Below are 20480 nucleotides of genomic sequence, written 5' to 3' on the forward strand. Positions count from 1 at the left end.
TTCCTCTTTTCTTTAGGTCTTGCTATAATTTACATAATTAAGCTTGAACGTCAATCAGAATGCGACCCGCTTGAGACTGTGTGAACTGCCGCAATTCTCATGGCGAATGGCGCCGCATTCCAGTCCAGGAAAAACTATCAACGCACAGCTGCGTCTCCGCCAGAAGTGCCACCCACACGAGACCCCAACGGTCAAGCCGTGTTCTGCGCAAATCTGGAGCGTGATTTCAAATGGCCAACAGCTTGCCAATTGCCACAATTCCCACAGATTTAAATGCAGTTTTCGGTCTGTACGGGCTCGGCCTATGGGCCATTCAAATTAGGCAACTCACTTTCGCGATTAAAGGTAATTTTCAAAATGGTCGAGCATATTGTGACACTAACAACAAGAAGACAGCACTCGGCTGGCAATTTGGCTTGTCGTCATTTAATGGCCTTAAACGGAGCAACAACAAGTTGGCCAGCATATTTTCATCTCTGCTAGCCTAGACACTTCAGCCATTCGAATCGCCAGTTGGCCGGAAAATTGGACAATTGTTAAAATGAAGCGCGTGTGTTTTACATTATGTTTGCACACTATTTACATTTGGGATTTGACTATATTCGCTCGATATTAGCTATATTGCCTAGTTTTAAGTATCGACTCTAGAGTCATCAAATTAGTAAGGTAGATGTCCGAAGGTAAGCAATGCCGAAAACCATAGCTGCCAATGCTTTTTGAAAGTTGTACTAAATTAATTTTATAATGTAACCTCTTCTTCCTAGGCGCAAAATTGATATGTTTGCTGATTCATTGTCAAAGTTGACTCGTTATTAGTGAAACGTGCTCGCAAACAGGAAACGCTGCTACCTGCACTTCCGAGACCAGCGAACTGGAACGTGGAACTCTCTGGAGCTAGTGCCGCTGTTGGCGGACAAGTGCAGAGTTATCGTAATCAAAGAACTCGTGCAGGAATTTTCTTGCATTCGTGAGGCGTCTGTAAAATTTGCAGCAAAATTTATGCATGAAATCATTGAAGCGTTCAGTGGACAAGTCGGAAGAGACTTAAGCCCTGGAAGGTCGCTAGAAACACCCTCGTGTCAGATAGTGTTGTGGTTACAATGGAGCAACCCTGCACAACTGGGCACCCGGATTCCTGGTACTCCCGTGGAACTCTCTCACACATGCGGGCATTTTAGTTGTGTGTTGTAATTTGTTGGTCGCTTGCCAACTTGTTGACGAACTGCGCCTCTTTCAGTTGGCATACTTAAAAAAAGTTAATTATCTTTTTTTCTTCGCTCTCCGCGCTGACTTTTTCTGTTTTTCTGTTGTATTTTTACTTCATTGGGCTATTATCCATGGTTGGGGCCTAGCAAGCTGTGGTACTTTGTGTTCTTTCCTCACTCCAAACGCTTGCCGCTGTTTTTTTTTTTATTTTTTGTTCAGTTGTTGTTGCTGTTGCTACCACCGTTCCATCCGCTCGCTTTAGTTGAAGTTCATTGAACTATTAATTGTAGCAATGCCTCTGTAAAACTGCGGACAGTGTGAAAGGTGATTTTTCAAGGCTGCCACGTCCGGCGCTCTGAAGTTCCCAAGCTCGCAACAAACGCTATAGAGTTCTTTAAGGCTTAAGGCTTTGGAAGTTTTTTTTTTTTTTGTTATTTACAATCGGTATTTATGAATTAGATTGTTCAGCTTAGGTGCTAATGAGCGTAGGCAACAAAAACAATAATAAATTTCCCACAATAGATGCGCGGCTTATCACGACAAAACAACTAACCAATTTATTGCAGCTTAAGCCTGTTGCCAACTGACAAAAAACTGGCCAAAGTTTGTTTTCTATCACGCACAAAAAAAATGTTTAAACCCGTTTACAAGTTTTTTACGGCTCAATTAACACAATTAAGAAGCATGTCTAGAATACGAAGAGAAGCTTTCATTTGTTGTACGTAATATCCCGCACCATAGATGCCACTAAGAGATCACGGGCGTGTTATAAAAACCCCGTGAATTCTTCCAGTGCCATTAACTGTGCCGAGATGCAGAGCAAGCAACATTAAGCAGATGTAACTTGCCTGTTCTACAGGTACGAACTTTACTTTTGTAAATTGAAAGATCTAACCCAAGTCTTTGGCAGATATGATAATGCTGCTTTGAACTGGGAAGATTGAAAAATTTTAACAACTTACCTGAACTAGGACCCAAAATAGCACGAACATGCAGATGCATCTGGGTTGTTAGATTTAAAAATCTATCCCAAGTTATGGCTGCTAACTGTTCACCTGTGCCTCTGTTTTATAAGGCGGTTTGACTCTATCCCACGATTTAATCAAAAACGCAAATTTTTCCTTTGCTTTGCGCGGCTCGCGGAAGTTGTTGATTTCCATTGAGTCAGGAAAGGGGCCAATGTGCGTGGGAAATACATGTTCCCACCTGGGCATTGCATGCTGTATTAAGCTGGAGTTGAAGCGTCTGGGCCGCTGCGGTTGGCCGCATAATTCGCTGTGAAAATCATTCTGTGGCTTTGCCGCTGCGTGCTGCATAAAATTACAATTCAATTTGGGCTAAAAAGACAGAAAATATGCGATGAAATCAAAAGAAAGCCAAAAGGCCAATTAAAATAATTACGATGCTAGACGAACTAATTAAGAAGTGGTTACTGCGCTGCTTGCACAAAAGGCAAATGAAGATGGGCACCTTTTGGGGACGTTTGCGGCAGGCAAATTGATGTAATGCAACCAAATTGTAACATCGAAAACTGCTTTACCGAAATCGAATTACAAATGACCTTTGGCCTCGCAGATTACCTCTGGGAAAACGTAGCCTCAAATTAGTCACGAAGAAAGCGTCGCGCTGAGAGATGGCAAATTGTAATCAAGTTTGTTGCCTAAGTCTTTCGTTTCGCTGTGGCCAATTTATGCAAATGTCGAAATGCCGAAATGCCGAATGCTGCTCCACTTCATGTAATTGCCACTTCTTTTTTGTGTGCACGCCGCTTATCAGGCAACGGTAAATCAGTATGTCAGTCAGTCAGCCAGCCAGCCAGTCAGTCAGTTGGGTAGCCAGCCTTATTGAAATGCCGAGCAGGCACCATGAGGCGACAGCCATCAATCAAAAAGCGCTGCAATCAAAGCAAGCAAATAAATACAAAAAAAAAAAATTAAAAAAAAAAAACAACACACACACACTTTGAAATCAACAGCTGCTGTTTTTCGCGAGCCTGCAACTTAATCGCGTGTCTCTATCTACGCTGTATGCCCCGCGCCTGTTGCCTGTTGCCCTAGCGCAGCGCGAAATCAACATGATTTTTAACGACAAATTTACGCGCTTAATCTCTGGCCCCGGCAATAATTATCGTCAGCAAAACCGACAACAAAATATGCAAATGTGAGCGGTGTCTGCTTTTAAATCTCTGACTCTATCCTCGCCACTCTTTCCTCATCTGCATGAGTCCGATTTTCGCATCTGCGCGCAACTCATCGCATCATTAGTGCCAACACTTGAAGCTGTAGTCCGAGCTGTCCGGGCATCTCTTTAATGTTTAAGTGCGTTATTCATTAATTGAAATGGTCAATTTGTTGCCAGCGAGAGATAAGACTCATTTGTAGACCACAGCCTCTCATTGATACTTACTATGTTCTTCAACTTGCCCACTGTTCTGTTTCTCTCTGCCCCCCCTCTCACTCTCTCTCTCTCTCCCTCTCTATCTCTCTCTGTCTGTCTCCGGTCCGTACAGTTGTCTATGCTGCAAGTCGCCCTAGATGGCCAACACTTTACTGCCTGTCGCCGTCTACTGGCGCCAGTTGCTGTTCGAAGATCTGCAGCTGCCTCAACACACTCATTCATCACGGCCAGCAAAGCTTCAACGACAAACCCATAAATATTAATAGAAATGCCTTAAGAAAAACTCGTATATGTTAACGAAGATAATATACACTGAATATTATATAAATAGCAACATTTCACAATAAAAATGTCTTCAAAAAGATGAATGGCACAAAAAATTAATAAAAAAAAAGCATTTAAACGATTTCTAGCAATTGGCTAATTAATATTTAGATTTATCCTATGCGATTTTATATCATCTTTTAGAATTAACTTTTTCTTAAGATATAACAAATATTAATTATATTTTTTGAAAAACTTCACTTTAAGACAAAAGTTAAAAATAAGATTTGATAGACAAATACACTTATTAACTTCATGCATTTCAGGCTTTATAACAAAGTTCAATTACCCACCGACAAAGAGTACAAAAGGAAGAGAAAAAAAAAACTAGTAATGGTCTTGACCATGTCATGGACAAGAACTGAACGGTAAGCGGCGGAAATTCGTTGCTTCCATACGGTGTGCTCGTATATGGCCAAAGGTAACAGTAAGAACTGTTTATCGTTTATCTAGCGGCCTTTTTAAGCAAATTGCAGTCAAATGCCGCTCGGAATCAGAGCCAGTTCTAATTGTCTACAATGACAATGCAAACCGAGACGGAGAGGGAAAAGAAACAGAAGATGAGATTGAAGACACGATTAAAGACCCCTTACGCAGTCTTAACGGTAAGAACACGCGCTGTCCGAGTCCAAGTGTAACGTGCCTCAAATGTATATTCGAGACAACGGCCACAATAACGAGGCAACTTCTGCTTCAGCTATAGCTATGGCTCTCGACTTGGAGGCAATTGGCATTTCAATCACGCATCAATCTGGCACGTTTTTATGATGCAGATCACAGGCAGCAACAACAGCAAAATGTTGAGTATGACGAACTGAGCACAGCACAGCACGCGGCATCCACATTAAATGCAACTGGAATGGCCAGCTCCCAACCCCCATCTCTCATCCCGCATACCCCAGCCCGAAGAGCACCGATATATATAAAGCTGATTTCGGACTCCTCGTTGCAGCCTTATGAAAATGAAATTTTTATTGGTCGGTTATGTTTTCGTTACATTTCGTGGATTGTTATAAATTTCATTGATAATTGCCATATATTGATGGCATGATTATGTGCATGATTGTCTGATTGTTGTTGCACAGTCGTTGATGTTGTTGCTACGTGCGTGGCATATGCACAGCAATATTTATATTTTTTGTATTTTCTGCTGTTGCTTCATTTTTTTCTGTTATTTTTTATTTTTTTTTTTTTCATTTGTTGCGCAAATTGTTTTCAACGAAAATTGTTGCCTGCGTAACAATATGAACATGAGAAAATTGAGTACATATTTAATATAGGTCAGCTGCTAGGCATTTACTTGATTGGGCAACATAAAGCATGAGCAAAAAATATCTTTGAAAGGTAATAAAAAAAAGTCGCTGTGACTTACAAAAAAGTAGGATCAAATTTCTAGTTTGACTAAGGCAGCAAGGTTAATTTGTATTCTTCAAAAATGATATATTATACTCAGAGATAACGCATTTTTCTAATGCAAAATTAAAAAAGTTTTCAAAGAGAAATATTACTTTAAATTCACATTAGTTGGTGTTGTTGTCAATTGTTAGCTATATGAAAAATTATTAACCAAATATGAGACCTACAACAAAAAAGAGCTTCGGGACATTTCTGTAACTCTTCAAATGTTTCAGATATTATATTTATAGTATTTCTTACCAAATGGCAATTGCGGATTCGTGATGGAACTTTTTCAAAAGATGAATATGAGCCTATCTCTCTGCCATAAATTAACTAACTAACAGCAACAAATTTCAATTCGATTTGTGTCAGTGCCCAGGATCTGTTACGCCTGTTGTCTGTGTGCTATTGAAAATGTGCCAATACCTAATCTCCTTGGCCATATCTCAAGCTCAAAGCCAAGACAAACAAGCGCTCAGTATGCAAATGGTTTCCACTTAACAAACAACTAACTCGAGTCTTGCAACTATGCGGCAGATGATGTGGTTGGCTTGGCTTGCTAAGCCTGGCTTGCATGTGCTTTTATCATGCCAAATGCATTCGGCTGGCTATCAAAAATAATTGACAACTAAATGCGCATTGAAAATGTCGTGTGGCGTGAAAAAGACGCATTTAATGTGCCGCAGTTGTCATTTGACAAAATCGTTTGCTTCTGATAAGATACTCGAATCGAGTCGTTGACTTGGACCCTCGTTTAAAACATTTTTTCTTAATGTAGCGTGGGCTTCCTTCTTTTGGTCATGAGAGCGGGCGCCCACACCGAACGCTTCAAGTTTGTTGGCAGAGTCTTTTTTTTTTTATTTTTGTTTTGCCCCTGCCTGACTACTCTGGCAACAATTGCGACGCATTTCGTTTTGGCCATGATTCATTGGCCAGTGTAAGAGCTAGCCTTGCCGTTGCTACTGAGCGAGTTGAGCGACTGGCACGACCACCGCAATTACATCCGGTAATTTAATGTAATTTTATATTTCATTTCAATCACATGCGATATCTGGCCCCGGCCACGACGCCACTTTCAACTCTAAACTTGTTAGCATTTCTGCTGAAAAAACTAAATACATACATATAGACATGCCTCTCTCTCTCTCTTCCTTTCTCTGTAATCTCTGGAGCTATAGCGACTGATCAGTGATATTTTATGTTTGTCACCTGTACTTAATTTCATCATAATTTCTTTAAGAGCATTAATTATTTGATTGATTTTTCAGCGGGCTCTTTGATATATCTGCAAGCAAAATGATTTATTACTTAATTTAAGTGTCGAAAAATTGTTCAAAAAGCTGATTCAACTGCAGGTAAACGGAAAATTAGTTGTGTGTGATGAAAGCAGTTCTAGAACTTGGCACTGTGGGCATTCCAAAAAAGTAACACAAAGAATAGGCTTTGTGAGCAGCTCAAGTGTAGAGATTCTTCACATTCTGAGACTGAGCCTGTTTTTATGATTAATTGCTTCGATGTCCAAACAATGGCTAGAATAGTTTTTTGTCTTTACAAACTGTTTTTTTTTTCGGCTTTTAAATATTTTGTTAATTAGAATTTTAGTTTTGTGAGACCATTAAACAGGCTAGAATGGACTTGAGTTGCCAACCTTTAAATGGCCCAAGGAATAATAAGCGGCAATTAACGAAAATCAAACAATATTCAGAGGGAGCAAAAAGCGAATGGAATCCAACTAATAACAGAAAACTGTTAGAATGAGGCGTTGCTCAATGGTTTAAAAACGCATTTGTGTGTTTTTTTTTCTCATTTTCCCCTAATTATGCAGCGTCTCGTGTGCCCAGTTTGGCTGTTCGATAGGCCACACTGGAACCATTTGATAAATTAGTCTCGCCAGCCGGCAAAGGTCAGGCCTATAGTTTGCGTTTTACAGTCAGGGTCAACTGGTTGTTGTGTGTGTTTGCATGCGTGCTTGTGTGTGTGTCGTTGTCAAAGAGCTGGCATTCTCTTTGTTTTGACCAACCATCAATCTGCCTGTCGCAAGTGGCAGGTATCGACTTACCGAACAGGAAGCATGCGCTAGCCTACGAGCAAATGCAGATCAGATCCATGATTGACAGGATGCAGTCAACTTCTTCTGTACAGGCACATTTCTGCAAAAAATAAGATAATAAATAAATAAATTTCAATGCGGATACTCGAATATAAGCTGTTATACATATATATATATGAAAGCTATATAATTAGAGATTTGTTAGTTATGTCGATGTGCGTGTGTTTAATCAAATGGAGATTCGACTTACGTAAACCTTTATTACTTTGGCTTTAATGTTTAGTAAAAATGGTAAAATATCTAAAACTATATAAGTGATTCTCTAAAATCGTGTACCTATGGCCAAAACAAATATAAAGTCCTCCCTTGGCACATTAAAGCCATCCATTTTTTAAGATCTACAAATCTGCTCACCGGCCATCTGCTAGCTAATAGACTGCTCTATATAATAGACATAGCATTAAAGGCAGGAAACAAAAATTGGCTGCTGCAATAAGTCTGAGGCTGCCAGCAAACTACTAACTGCAGCTCGGCCGGCTTGTATGTTATGTATTCAACCTGGGACCTAGTCTCAGCTCTAGCCAGAGGCACATTTACAGGCATCAAAAAGAGCTCGTAGGGTGGCTTGTTGGCAAATGCATTTGACAATTGGCCGGTAAGCTGGATTGGGTTGGTGGGTTGGGTTGCTTGGCTGCCTGGCTGCCTGGCTTGAGCTGTGGAATGTTGTTTGCTGTTTTGCAGCTGCAACACTTGGCATAGTATAACTGCTGTTACTTGGAACTTGCCACATGCCACAATTAAATGCCAGACATAGCTCAGTTTCAAATAGCTGTCAAGCGCACAACTTGAAGTAAGTAAGCGCTGCATTTGCTTAGGTGTCGTCACATGTCGCCACAGGCGCCGCTTAAAGTCATTTCAGAAATGAATATAAAGCGAGAAGCCAAGTGAGAAGCGCAGCGAGCGAATGATAAACTGACAGCCTTATGACAGCATTACGCAAATTGACAACCCAGACGCTAAGCAGCCGTAGAAGACATCGAGACGCCACTGACTGCCTGCAACCAAAAGCCAGTCAACGATTGGCTTAATAAAATGATATATTAAATGCGATTAAAACGCAGCACAGGCGACGAAGACAACGACAGCAGCAGCAACAACAACAGCAGAAAAAGGAGACGTTGCAATAAATATATTGGAACAGCTTCTTGAATCTGCGTGGTCGACACAACGCAAACTTGTATCTCTCGGCTCTGGAGTCGCGAGTGCCTCAGCTCTGTCCGCGGCTCGCTGATAAAAGTGTTCATTAATTTAATGCGCTGGGCATAATTAAATGCGTGTTGGTCCTGGTTGCCCCCGTAATGACATTAAATATGTTTAAACAAGCATAAATAAATACGCGTGGAAGCTAAAGCAGCCAAAGCAGCTGAGGCAGCTGACGCAGCTGGGCCAGCTGAAGCAGGTTGCCGTTGGAAGCAGAAGACAACTTAGTTAGTTGTGCTGATGTTTTAATCAGGGCGTGTATTTTAAAGGCGCTGACCCAGGCGCATGTTGCACAACTAGTTAAATTAATGATGCAACATAAAGCAGCCAGCAACTGGCTAAGGCTGAGCTTCAAACTGGAATCGGGCGCAAAAGATTTACGACAATTGGCAGCGGGCACCGGCGCTGCCTTCAATTGAGCATTTTTTTTTTTTTTTTTTTGGGGACCAAGCGATAAATTGTAAAGTTAATCGCTTGTCAAAGTTTTCGCGGGCACATTTATCTCACAACCCAGGGCACCGGCTCAGCAGCACAGGAGTTGCTGATTCCAACCGTTGATAAGCCAGAGCTGCGGATTTATAGCCCGAGTCATAGAGCTACTATTACAACCCAGTTAGGATTGCACCAGCTGGATCCATGATGAACTAACTACTTAGATCTGACTACTGAATGTTCTACCTCATAGCTGTGCTATAAAATTCGCGTAACTATTGTTAAGTTTATGTTCACTTCGGGCTTATCATTTGCCATTGATTGATAAAACTCATAAAACTGCCCAGACAGGTTTCTAATTCCATGGGGAACTTCAAAACCGAATAGCTTAAGCTACCAGTCAAGGTTAAAATATGAGAGTTCCTTTCTAAGTTTATTTCATTTTAAATGTTACGAGTCACAGCTTTAGCTGTGTAAAAGATAAATTCTGAAAGTTATTCAAAGCCAATTCCAATCAAGTTATTCTTAAAGATTCTTGGCTTAAAACTTCACAGTCGACGAAGCAGACGCAGTGTTTCGTCCTGATGATATTTCTCGCGGAGAGTCAAATAATATTGCAAGAAGCGATAGACAGTGTTTTGATTAAAGCAAAAATAAGTCATAATTTAAAGAGCGCCAAATGAAAGTAAGAATGGAAGAGAAATATTAAACTGAATTGTTTCAGCCAATAAAACTTTTATGTTAATTTCCACAAACAATCAAAACCATTTTAGCACTACAATATACTATTAGATCGTTGCAAATAATATAAATATTAACTCAACTAGTTTTACCTTATGCGCTGAATAAAATTGGAACTTAGATTAAGAAACAACTACCTTTTCTTAGTATTGACTCACACAAACTAATGACTGCCAACAAATACTCAAGAATTACTCACACAATAAACAACCTGAGGCCTTCACAATATCAATGTGCAAATGTAACTTAGGCAAGTTGAGGTCTTTGATAAGACCACTTGCGTACAAAACTTACTCGAACTTATCAATAATTTACCCAAGTCGACCGAGTAATTACAGCTGTTGTGTTTTTTTTTTAGCCTTAGTTGTTGTTGTTCTCGTTGTTGCTGTTGCCAATTGAATGCAGACGCCAGACAACTATTGTGCATTTCATGAATTGGAATCGCCAACCGTTATTGTTTCCCATTGTTTACTTTATACATATACACGCATATGTATGTATGTATAGAAAATGTCATTCAAGTCGCAACCAGTTGACAAATTGTCAACTGATATGGGAAATGCTGTGTAGCCTGGTAGCAATTGGCAGACAGACGGTAACAGCGGCAGACACTACAGTATACAACCTTCAAAGTGCCTTTGGCCCATGTGTAAACATGTGTGGATTTATGTGTCGCCAGCCCAACCGTTTACTCCTCCCCTCTCCCCCGCCCTTCAACAACACCTTGCCACGAAAAATCTCTTTGCATATGCATAAGTAACTGCGGGAATGGGTCTATGTTGAGCTCTTGTTTACCTGCGGTTATTTTATTGTCGGTAGTGTTTGCTGTGTCGCGCTGTCTCAAGTTCAGTTCACACGCTTTCACTGATTGTGATACATACGTCAATTTGAATTTTACGATTTAGTTGCTACTCAGTTTGTTAGATAGCACCTAGAAACCCGTATCACATGCATAAAGAAATAAGTTAACCATACACAGGCAAACAGTAATGAACTAAATCTTATATGGACTAACAATACTATGATTCACTCTGGGAGCGTGCGCTCATCTGTTGAAAATGCTTTGGCGGCAAATAACAACAAATTGCTGCTAATAAGGCGCATCAATGCTGCTGCGTTTCGCCCCCTCCCTAACTCTTCTAATTAAACCCATAAACAGAACTCTCATTACCCTAGTTGGTTGCCATGTGTCTTCGTACACTTGTTGACTGTAGAAAAAAGGACCCTGGGGAAATAATGTTGTCTCTCTTTCACAACAAAGAAATAATAATATTGTCTTCTAGTAAAGAAATGTGTGCTCAAGATATAGATCAAGCACAAAAAATGAGTTTTCCTGAAAATTGTTATAGATTGCACCGACACTAAAAACTAAATTAGACTAAATATTTATTTAAGCTAAATGAAATATATATCTATTACCTGTTAAGCAAAATAAAACCTGCGATTAAATTTTTTTCAAGCTTGCTCAAAACTATAATACCCTTTTCTCTCCAAAAAATTGTAAATACAAATGCAATATTTCAAGATCCCTTTTTGGTTACTCCACGGCTTAATCAGGGGAAGGGTTTGAAACACTCAGCCCGGTGACACTTACTGCCTTTTGAAAAAATGAATATTGTGCTTAAGCGCAAATTTTGTAATTAATCTTGACAAATAAATCGGCCTGCGAGGTCATTTTTTCCGTAGACACCCTCTACCTGTTCCGCGTCATTTTGAAGGAGTTGACTATTAATGCCGTGCCTAGACTTTGCATTTATCTTCATACGCAGTTTTTACATACATAAATCTTGGCGGCACTTTTCGACCCAAGTTCTACGCAAAGTTTCCGGGGGAATAGGGTTTGCGAAACAGCGGAAAGAGCTCTGACTGTCTGCTAGCCAGCGTGGCGTGGTATGCTGCTTCGCCCCTGCCCCTGCCCCTGGCTGACTGCTTGCAACATCATCATCATTATCCTTCATTATTATTTATGAAGTTTCTGTAGAGTTTTCAACCGGTTTTGCGTGAAGCCTTTCAAGTATTTCATAATTGTGCCAAGTTATGCGCAAATGTACAATTTTGTTGTTGTTTGGTATTTTTTGACTGCGTTATTAAATTATTTGAAATGTTGCATTGTGAACGGAATTAAGAGGAAGAGAGAGAGAGAGAGTGAGAGCAACAGTGAAAGAGAATAGCTGAGAGGGAGAGCGCTGCCTGCTCCCTTCTGGCCAATGGCTGCTGTACGGATCTTAATTATATGTATGTTGGCAGCTCACGACGCTGATGAACAGTAGCAATTATTTGCCAGACCGGCACTCAACACTCATCATACACATACACCAATATATACACACAGGTGATGATATATGGTCATATTACGTATACGCCACGTACAGCCGCTGCCTTAACTAATTGCCACGAGAGTCAAAGTCAAAGCCGCACTTCGCTGCTGAAGCTCAAGCTCAAGCTGAAGCTGAAGCGAAGCCTGAATTGGGAGCGCAGACTTACTTCAAGCTGTCATTAACTTGGCAGCCCGGCGACGTCTGAGTGCCAATGCAATGCCTGGTCAAACGGGGCAACATCATAATCCCCACTAGCATCAGCTTACACAGATATTATATCTGTTTTTGCAGCCGTTACAGTGTTTTTGCTTCTGCAGCTTCTACAGCTCTTGGGCTATTTTATGCTGTGTAAGCAAAGCTGATGAAGCTGCTGCTTCTGCCGTTTAAGTTGTTGATTTTGCCATTTTCTTTATTGTTGCTCTTCATTTGTGCCTCTCGTCTGCCTTTCGTTTCTAATCTGATTTGAAAATGTTTTGGCCTTTACCGCGCCTGATTTTTTACAGATTTTTTGTTTTTTTTTTTTTTTGCGTCAAACTGGGCGATCGATTTGATATTTGCGTGAATATTTTCTATGCCCGTCAGCAACCTAATTCAACGCAGCAACCGCCAGAAAACAATCTATAACTTCTGTCACATACATTTGCACAAAACTATTATACCCCTTTTTTCATACCCATTTTCTACCCATGAAGAGAACAAAAAACGTGACTGTATGAAAAAGTCGTGTATGTAATATTATTTCTGTGTATGTGTCAAGTAGATGACAATATAAGAGGCACACAGCAACAGCAGCAACAATCGCTATGGCTTAAACAAAAAATATCAATGTGCTGCCAAAGCTTTAAATAACAATGAGAGCGACTCGTTTTATTGCTTGACTATAGCGTATTACAAATAAAAAATCTTTTGGTTATTAACTGAGGAAATACACCGTGTCACTTGTTCTCTACCTCTCTCGATTTCTCTCTATATTTTTTATATATACACAGCTATGAATATAGAAAGTAGAGTAAAGTAGAGTAAAGTAGAGTAGAATGGTAAGCTTTTGATAATTCTTCAATTTGAAAGGGTATTATGATATACATTATTTTAATTAAAATCTGATCAAGCTTTGCCCAACTTAGTCTGTTGACTATGATTTGATTCGGGTAATTTTATGTTCCTGTATCCCAAAAACACCGCCCCTGTACATATTTGGACGGCAACTGCCTTTACAAGAGTAATCTCTGCCAGTGCCTAAGGCGCGTGGGTGGGTGCAGCCTCAGAGCCAAGCGCAATATCCAAAAAGGAACAAATACACATAAATTCGTGTTACGTTGGCTTTTAAGGCAAGGCTTGGACGTCAAAGGAACCGCCCACTGGGTTGTTGAAACCGCTTCGGTTAATCAGAAGTGCTCAAAATATGCGACGCTTAATCAATTAACTAACATAATTTCGTGCAAAAGTAATTAACTGCCCCGCTGCGATAGGCACCGACAAATGTTCGCTGTCAGGAGCGTTTAGTGTCATTCATTTTGCGACCAAGCGGCGCCCACTTACAGCCAGAGAACTTGTTTTTTCGTTCATCCTTAAGCCAGGTTGCACGTATTTAGACTGATATTTTTGCGCTTAATAAGAGTTTTGCGAGCGTGTTGTGGTTAAACGGGGCTGTCAATGGGTACTGTCTGTGTTGGGGTTCAAAGATCGTCGCCAAATATATCCACGATGCCAAATCAAAAATCAATACATAATTCTTTTGACATGCCAATCGCACATTTGTGGCATGCAACAGCAGCAACAACGACAACATGTTGGCGCGACTCATTCTGATAAAAATGCAATGCAGACGTTGCTGGAGCTACAATGGAGAGCTGGAAGCTGGTGAACGAAGCAGAAACAAAACGACGACAAGCATCCAACAGGCAACAGTTGCAACCGTTCGAGCTGCACCTTAAAAACGTACAACAACAGCAACAACACAAAAAAAAACTGACAGTGCCGAGTCGAGAGTCGACTTGGCGATCAGGAAAAAAGTGAAATCTGCTAGAATTGATCTGGGGAGTCGTCGTCGTCGTCGTCGTCGACGTCGTGTGTATGTGGCTAGAAACTGGTTTACCCATCTGGAGAGGAAGTACAAGCAAGAAGCAGCGTGCAGCGGTTTTGTGCTACGACCTCTGCAGTCACCAGGCAGCGCCTTTCATTCGCTGTCAGCATCAATTGAAGCAGCCGGCAACCCGTTGCAACCCCCCCCCATAGCCCCACACCCCACTTGCCGCCCAAAAGGCCAAGATATATGAGCAGCGTTATGTTGTGACTACTGCCCGCTGTGCACCTGTGACTGAGCCAGAAACTGTGGTCGCGACTGCGACTGCAACTGAAGATGGAGACTTTGACTTTAACTTGGCAAGTGCAAGCTGGCTGCCAGGATGATGATGATGAGCAGGCGAAATGTGTTTTTAAATGATGCCATTTGTTGTTTGCGTGAATGCAACCAGTAGCCAGAAAGCCCTTAGCAATTGGTTGGCTATTAGACACTAGCCCCAGCAATGATGGCTAAAAACTCGCGCTGTTTTGTACCCAGCGGCGACCATTAACGCCAAGGGTTAGCGGCGCTTTGAACAACATTTTACAACTTCTGCCGAAAAGTGACAACAGCAACAACACAAAACAAGATACAAAAACCAAAAAGGTAGCTACATCAGCATTAAAAAAAATGTAAAAGCAAACAACCTTAGTTTGAAAATTAAAAGAGAAAAATAAATAAATAAAACATGAAATGGGAAAGAGAAAGATTGTGTGACCTGCCCTGAGCCGTTCCAGGAAACGCAACATTTTCAGAAGTGCTGGACATGGCAAAAAACGAAGCACTAATCCAACTGGCAAAGCGCTTGAACGCCAACTAAACTTGGCCCGATGTCATTCAACCTAATAAAAAACAACATCAAACTGATGCAAAAAAAAAAAAGAGTCAACGTTAAGACTTTTAAAACAAACTCATAACTTAAATCATATACAAAATTCTTATAAAATCATCTCACATAATTGGGTAAAACTTGGTATAACCAGGTACGTAGAAGAAGACTTTGATATTACAAATTTAAAGAAGGATAAAGATATACACGGACATGGCTGGGTCGACTCGACTTTTAATACTGACTAAGAATATATACCTAGTATAATCAAATTTGCCTCCTATTGGTCTGGTACATAACATATGCAATAAATTCACCTCTACCTTTTTAAACAAAAGCTGCCATTTAACAACTTAAGCAGTTCCTTTTTAATTTCTTCATATTTATATCCTATATGTCTTTTAAATATCAAAAATATATTCACCCGTTTCTCAGATTTCTAATAACCATGCTTAAGTTCCTTAATACTAACCATCTATCATTTATAAATTCTCTTCTGTGATTCTTGGTACTTTTCTTGTAATTTCCCTAATGGTCGGTGGCAAGTTAACATTCTTAAGTAGCGATCGTGCACGAAGCAAAGCGCTCTTGAAATTGTTGACGTGAGCAAGTGCCTGATAAAGGGACTTTTAAATTTAACTTTAAGTTGGAGTTTAAGTTCAAGTTTAACTGCCTTGTAGACTTTCAACTGATGCGGCTGCTGGCGGTGGTGCTGCTGCCTGACCCGCTGGCAATTATCACAACTGCGCGGAGTAAAGCTGAACTGGTGGCGGATTCACACGACTCGTTGCCTGGTTAAGTGTAGTGACTTTGACTGCAATTAGACATGCGCAGCTGCCACCAACGGAGGCAGCGATTTTGACTGCAACTGCGCAACTGAGGCTGAGCTGAGCTGAGCACTTAGACTCATGGGCCTCATGGGCATCTCGGCCTCGCAGGCTCTTGGGCTCCTAGGAGGGGTCAACAGACCAGACCGCAGTGTTAGCGGTGTTTGCTTGATGGATTGTCGGAGGCTTGAGCCTGAAGACGCTCTCCGTGTCTCGGTTGTCTCTCTGGTGGTGGCTGGCACATCACTTGGGCTCAAGACACAAATCACGCACTTTTATTTGCCAGAGTCAGATCGGGCCGTACCGGAGTGGAGCGGATGGAGGCGGCCTTTTAAGGCTGCCTGGCATGAGTTTGCAAATTGTTGTAGTTGCTGTTCGGGTTTCCTGCTGCAACTTTATGGCTGTGGCAAGCTGTAGCAGCAAAAACAACTGTGGCGATAGCTCTGGGTCATTTTAGGAGCGTTCGAGTCAAGGCAAATGCAACCTGAAACCTGCAGGAGCTCTTGTCTGTATGAGTGTGCAATGTGCAGGAGGTGTCCCAAACAGCAATGAGTTTTTTTGTTATTTTTTTATTCATTCTCGTTGTACTGACTACACAAAACCAGTTATTGACTCCACTGACTGCTCCTGAGGCATGCTGTAATTGATATTACAGCTGTGTGAGTATATATACACAAATATATATATAGGTATATATATATATATAGGTGTTTGCTTGTGTGTGTGCTGAGCTAAGGTGAGCTGTGAGCTGAGTACAAGATTCAAGCACACACGTGTTGCTAATGAGACATAACTCCATCATCAAAATCCGCACACACCACAGCACAAATACACACAGCACTGATAACCTAATAAAGTCATAGCAATTAAGCGCGAAGAACCTGTGACTACACAGCAGCAATGACAACACCAACAGCCACAAACTCTTAGAGTACAACTTGTTTGCCAAATCCAAAAAGTTGCCTAAAATGATGTCACTTGCCGTCTTGACTCGCAATTAAAGCTACAAACACGCTCAGTGCCGAGAATTGCCGATGTGTCGAGCTGCCCCAAAGTTGCCTTTTATTATATATTTTTTCCCCTCTTTTCATTTTTTTTTTTTTGTGTTTTGGCTTTGACTGTAATATTTTTGGGCTCGTTTGACTTTTGTGTGGGCTTTGAGATAATTTTTTTGAAAAATCATTTTTTTAATCGTTTATTGACTTGTTTAAGCCATTGCTAAATGTTTGCGCTATTATGCTACAAATTATATGAAATGATTGAGCACAAACTCTTTGAAAAAAAAAAAAAATCCAAATTTTTCTGGGCTTTAATTTATGGATTGTAACTAAGTATTCATGTTACTGCTAGCAAAAAAAAAGGAAATAAAGTAAAAAAATTAAGTAGAGCCCGAAAAAAAATATCCCCAAAATATAAGTTAACAATTATATAAATAGAACAACAGTTGTAATAACTCATTCATGATTAATTTAAATGTTTGGTCATAAACCAAAAAAAAAAAAAAAATGTACTACCTTAAATTATTAAAATTACCGTACTTTTTTTTATCTCCTATGTTATATATTTTAATTATTACACTACAGCAGTTACTTATCTTTGCATTTAGGGTATATTTCCCCTTAAACTACGTCTATATCTTTTGAAACTACAAAATAGCAATTGCAGTTGGATGAATAACAATACAAAAAAAAATATTAAAATAAAAACAAAATACAAATAAGAAAACAAAAGTATTATTGTTCACTCACCTGTCCTTTAGAAGCCAAGGATACGACAGCGTTGAGTTTGTATTATTATGGCCTTAGATTTAAGAATTTGCGTCTGTGTCCGCGTCCGGGTCTGGGCTTTATAATAAGTGTATATCTCTTTGCATGGCTCCCCTCTATTTGATAGCTTAGACCTTTCAACCGCTGTTCGATTGTTGCGTTGCTCCTCTTCGCCATTCGATAGGCTCTCCACGCTAATTTGTAGCTTGTCTCGGCTCGAGTCTCTTTCTGCGCGTCTCCGTCTCCATTTCATTTCATACAAATTTGCAAGTGCTTACTAATAGAACGTTTTGTGTCGTGTTAATGAATTCGAGAGTTTTATTGACACTGCGCCGTTTGCCGTTGACGTTGCGCATTTTCTTTGTTGTTGCTTTTCAGTTATTTAGTTGTTTTTTTTTTTTTAGTTTTTTAGGTTCGGTGTTGTTTTGTTGTTGATTTTTTTTTGTGCGCCACGTTTCTCTGGCCATTTCTAGTTTCTATTGTATTATCAGTTTATCTTACACTTTGTTGTGCTATCTCTTGCTCTCGGCGATAGCTGATGTTGTTGTTGTTGTTGTTGTTGTTGCCATGACTGTGCGACTGTTGCTGGAGCCACAAACTGCGCGCGCCGCTCGCTGACGGTGCACTGATCGGATCGTCACAAACGTGGCCAACACGACAGGTAACCAAAAGCAACGTACACAAAAACGCGCCACCATCACCAACACCAGCAGCAGCAGCAGCAACAACAACAGCAAACGTATACAAGGTAATGCTGAGCAACTCACTCTCTTTCTCTCTCCCTGTCTGTCTGTCTATTGCAACTGTTGTTGAGTTTTACTCTGGTCACACTGTTAGCGATTTTGTAGCAGAACGCGACGTCGCTCGCTTGCGTTCCATTTTGCGACTTGTCTGGGTTCGTTCATGGCACGGGGTTTTTGTAACCTCGCCGCGGTGCTAGCTGGCTTCGCTACTCTCCAACAGCTGTTATGCTTATCTCACTTGCTCACGACGCGCTCAGTGAAGCGTATTAGCACAGGTGTAATTACTTGTTCGAGGTGTACAACTTGCCATCTCGCTTCCTCAGACGCTCTCACGATTATTCTCCCAATATATATCTATTTCTCACTCTCTATCTCTCTTTCTCCCTCTTGGCTCTGATCGTCTCTCAGGTCAATTGCAATGATCATTAGCTCAAGCGCTCCGTTTCTGACTCCAGTTTCATTGCCCAAATTGTCGCCATGTGCTGCCCCCTTTTGCCGCTACTTGGGCCAGATATTGCTTAAGAGCTGCGTTTCCGACTTTTCGCTAGAATTCAAACTTTTAGCTGGTACCTGGCCACCTCTGCTTGACCTGATACCATGTGAACCGTCTGATGGGGTACATCACTTCCGCTACAAGACGCTGATCACAGCTGTAATTTTAATATACGGTTGATCGTTTAGAGCAATCTTCTTAACAGCTCCCTTATTAAAAACGTACAGGAACTAGCGCCCAATAGATATACATATGTACACATGTTTGTGCGTACGTGCGCATACCGTAGAGCAATTGCAATCGGAAGTTTGCACTTGTTGGCCGCCACGCGACGGCACCTCAATCCCTAATTGTTCATTACAATAATGATCGTTATGATCAGCTATCGTCTATTCAGCATCATCCTGGCACTTGGTCCGAGCTATGCTTGAACCTTTCGATGACCGCTACTTCCGCCCTGGCCGGGTCTGAGCTCGTGCCGGCAGCTGCATTCATGTGGAAACTACTCGCTACTGTTACTTAGATTGTTACTGGGTGCTCTATGCTTTGATTTGGTTAGAAAATCATTCGCCATTTCATGGCTATGCTACGTCTGCTTAACGGAAGCAACCGTTAGACGATCTGTTCCCGGTGACCGTTGACTAAATGCAATTAGTTGCAGCAACAAACTGCAGCTGTTACTGCTGCGGCTCCAACTTATGCTGCTGCTGCTGCGGTTTTTTCCATCACTTAGCTTTCCATTCGGCTAAGCATCAGCAACCACTGAGAGTTGTAAATGATCCAGGAAAATATTTATCCACTTCTGGCACCATTCTTATCAAAGCATGTATAATATAAACTAGACTAATTCACTTTGGTTATATCCTTTAAGACCATATAACTTGTTCCTTTACAACTGTTTTAAAAATATTTTTGCTCATTGTAAAGTTTCACTCCCTAAAATTGTATTTATAATGGTCGTTAAGTCTGAAATAAATCAATATATATAAGTATATAAGTAAACACTTCAAGTGAGGCCGTCGTTTTCGCCACACATAGATCATATTACTATATCATATATCCTCACGACCAGCATTTCTTCTTCTAACCTTTTTAATATGGGAATACTTTAGCTTATTTTGGGACAAATTGTTTAATATCCAGTCGATTTTTAACATTCGAAATAAGTATTATGGAACCGATTTATTAAAGCTTTTTAGTTTTATTTGACAAAACACCAGTCGCTTATTTCCTTCAATGATATCCACACATACTAGTAATCGGACTGATCTATTGTTGTTTCACTGCTGAAAACTAAATAAGTAAGTTAATAGTAATGTGCACGATTATGGGTATAACCTGCGTTTTGGTTAGACATCAGGCAATTTCGTCTCATTATGAATATATATATATATTTTTATATATATATAAATACAGGTATGTATACCATATAATGCCATGGCACCCAGGTTCTATACATAGTGTATTCGGAGCTCATGCATTTTTTTTATATTATTTTTCATTGTCATCGAACCGTGACGGTGAATTGTTTTTGTGTGTTGTATGTAATGTACCTGTGCCTGGAGCTGGTGCCAGTGTTAAAACCCCCGTTTGATGATCTAACTGTAGACTATGCGATAATTCTTTATAGCTCT

General features: G+C 40.5%; 1 long non-coding RNA gene across 1 annotated transcript; it reads right to left on the reverse strand.

Moving 5' to 3' along the window:
- Positions 1–4149: 4149 nt before the first annotated feature.
- On the reverse strand, positions 4150–18485 carry LOC116651597 (uncharacterized). The gene is made up of 3 exons (XR_011416550.1): positions 17593–18485; positions 7385–7475; positions 4150–6610 (listed from the first exon to the last, which is right to left on the reverse strand). It is a non-coding gene; the product is annotated as an uncharacterized lncRNA (long non-coding RNA).
- Positions 18486–20480: the final 1995 nt, after the last annotated feature.

The sequence above is a fragment of the Drosophila virilis genome, chromosome 4 (assembly GCF_030788295.1).
Source record: "Drosophila virilis strain 15010-1051.87 chromosome 4, Dvir_AGI_RSII-ME, whole genome shotgun sequence".
In the NCBI taxonomy this organism is placed as follows: Eukaryota; Metazoa; Arthropoda; class Insecta; order Diptera; family Drosophilidae; genus Drosophila; species Drosophila virilis.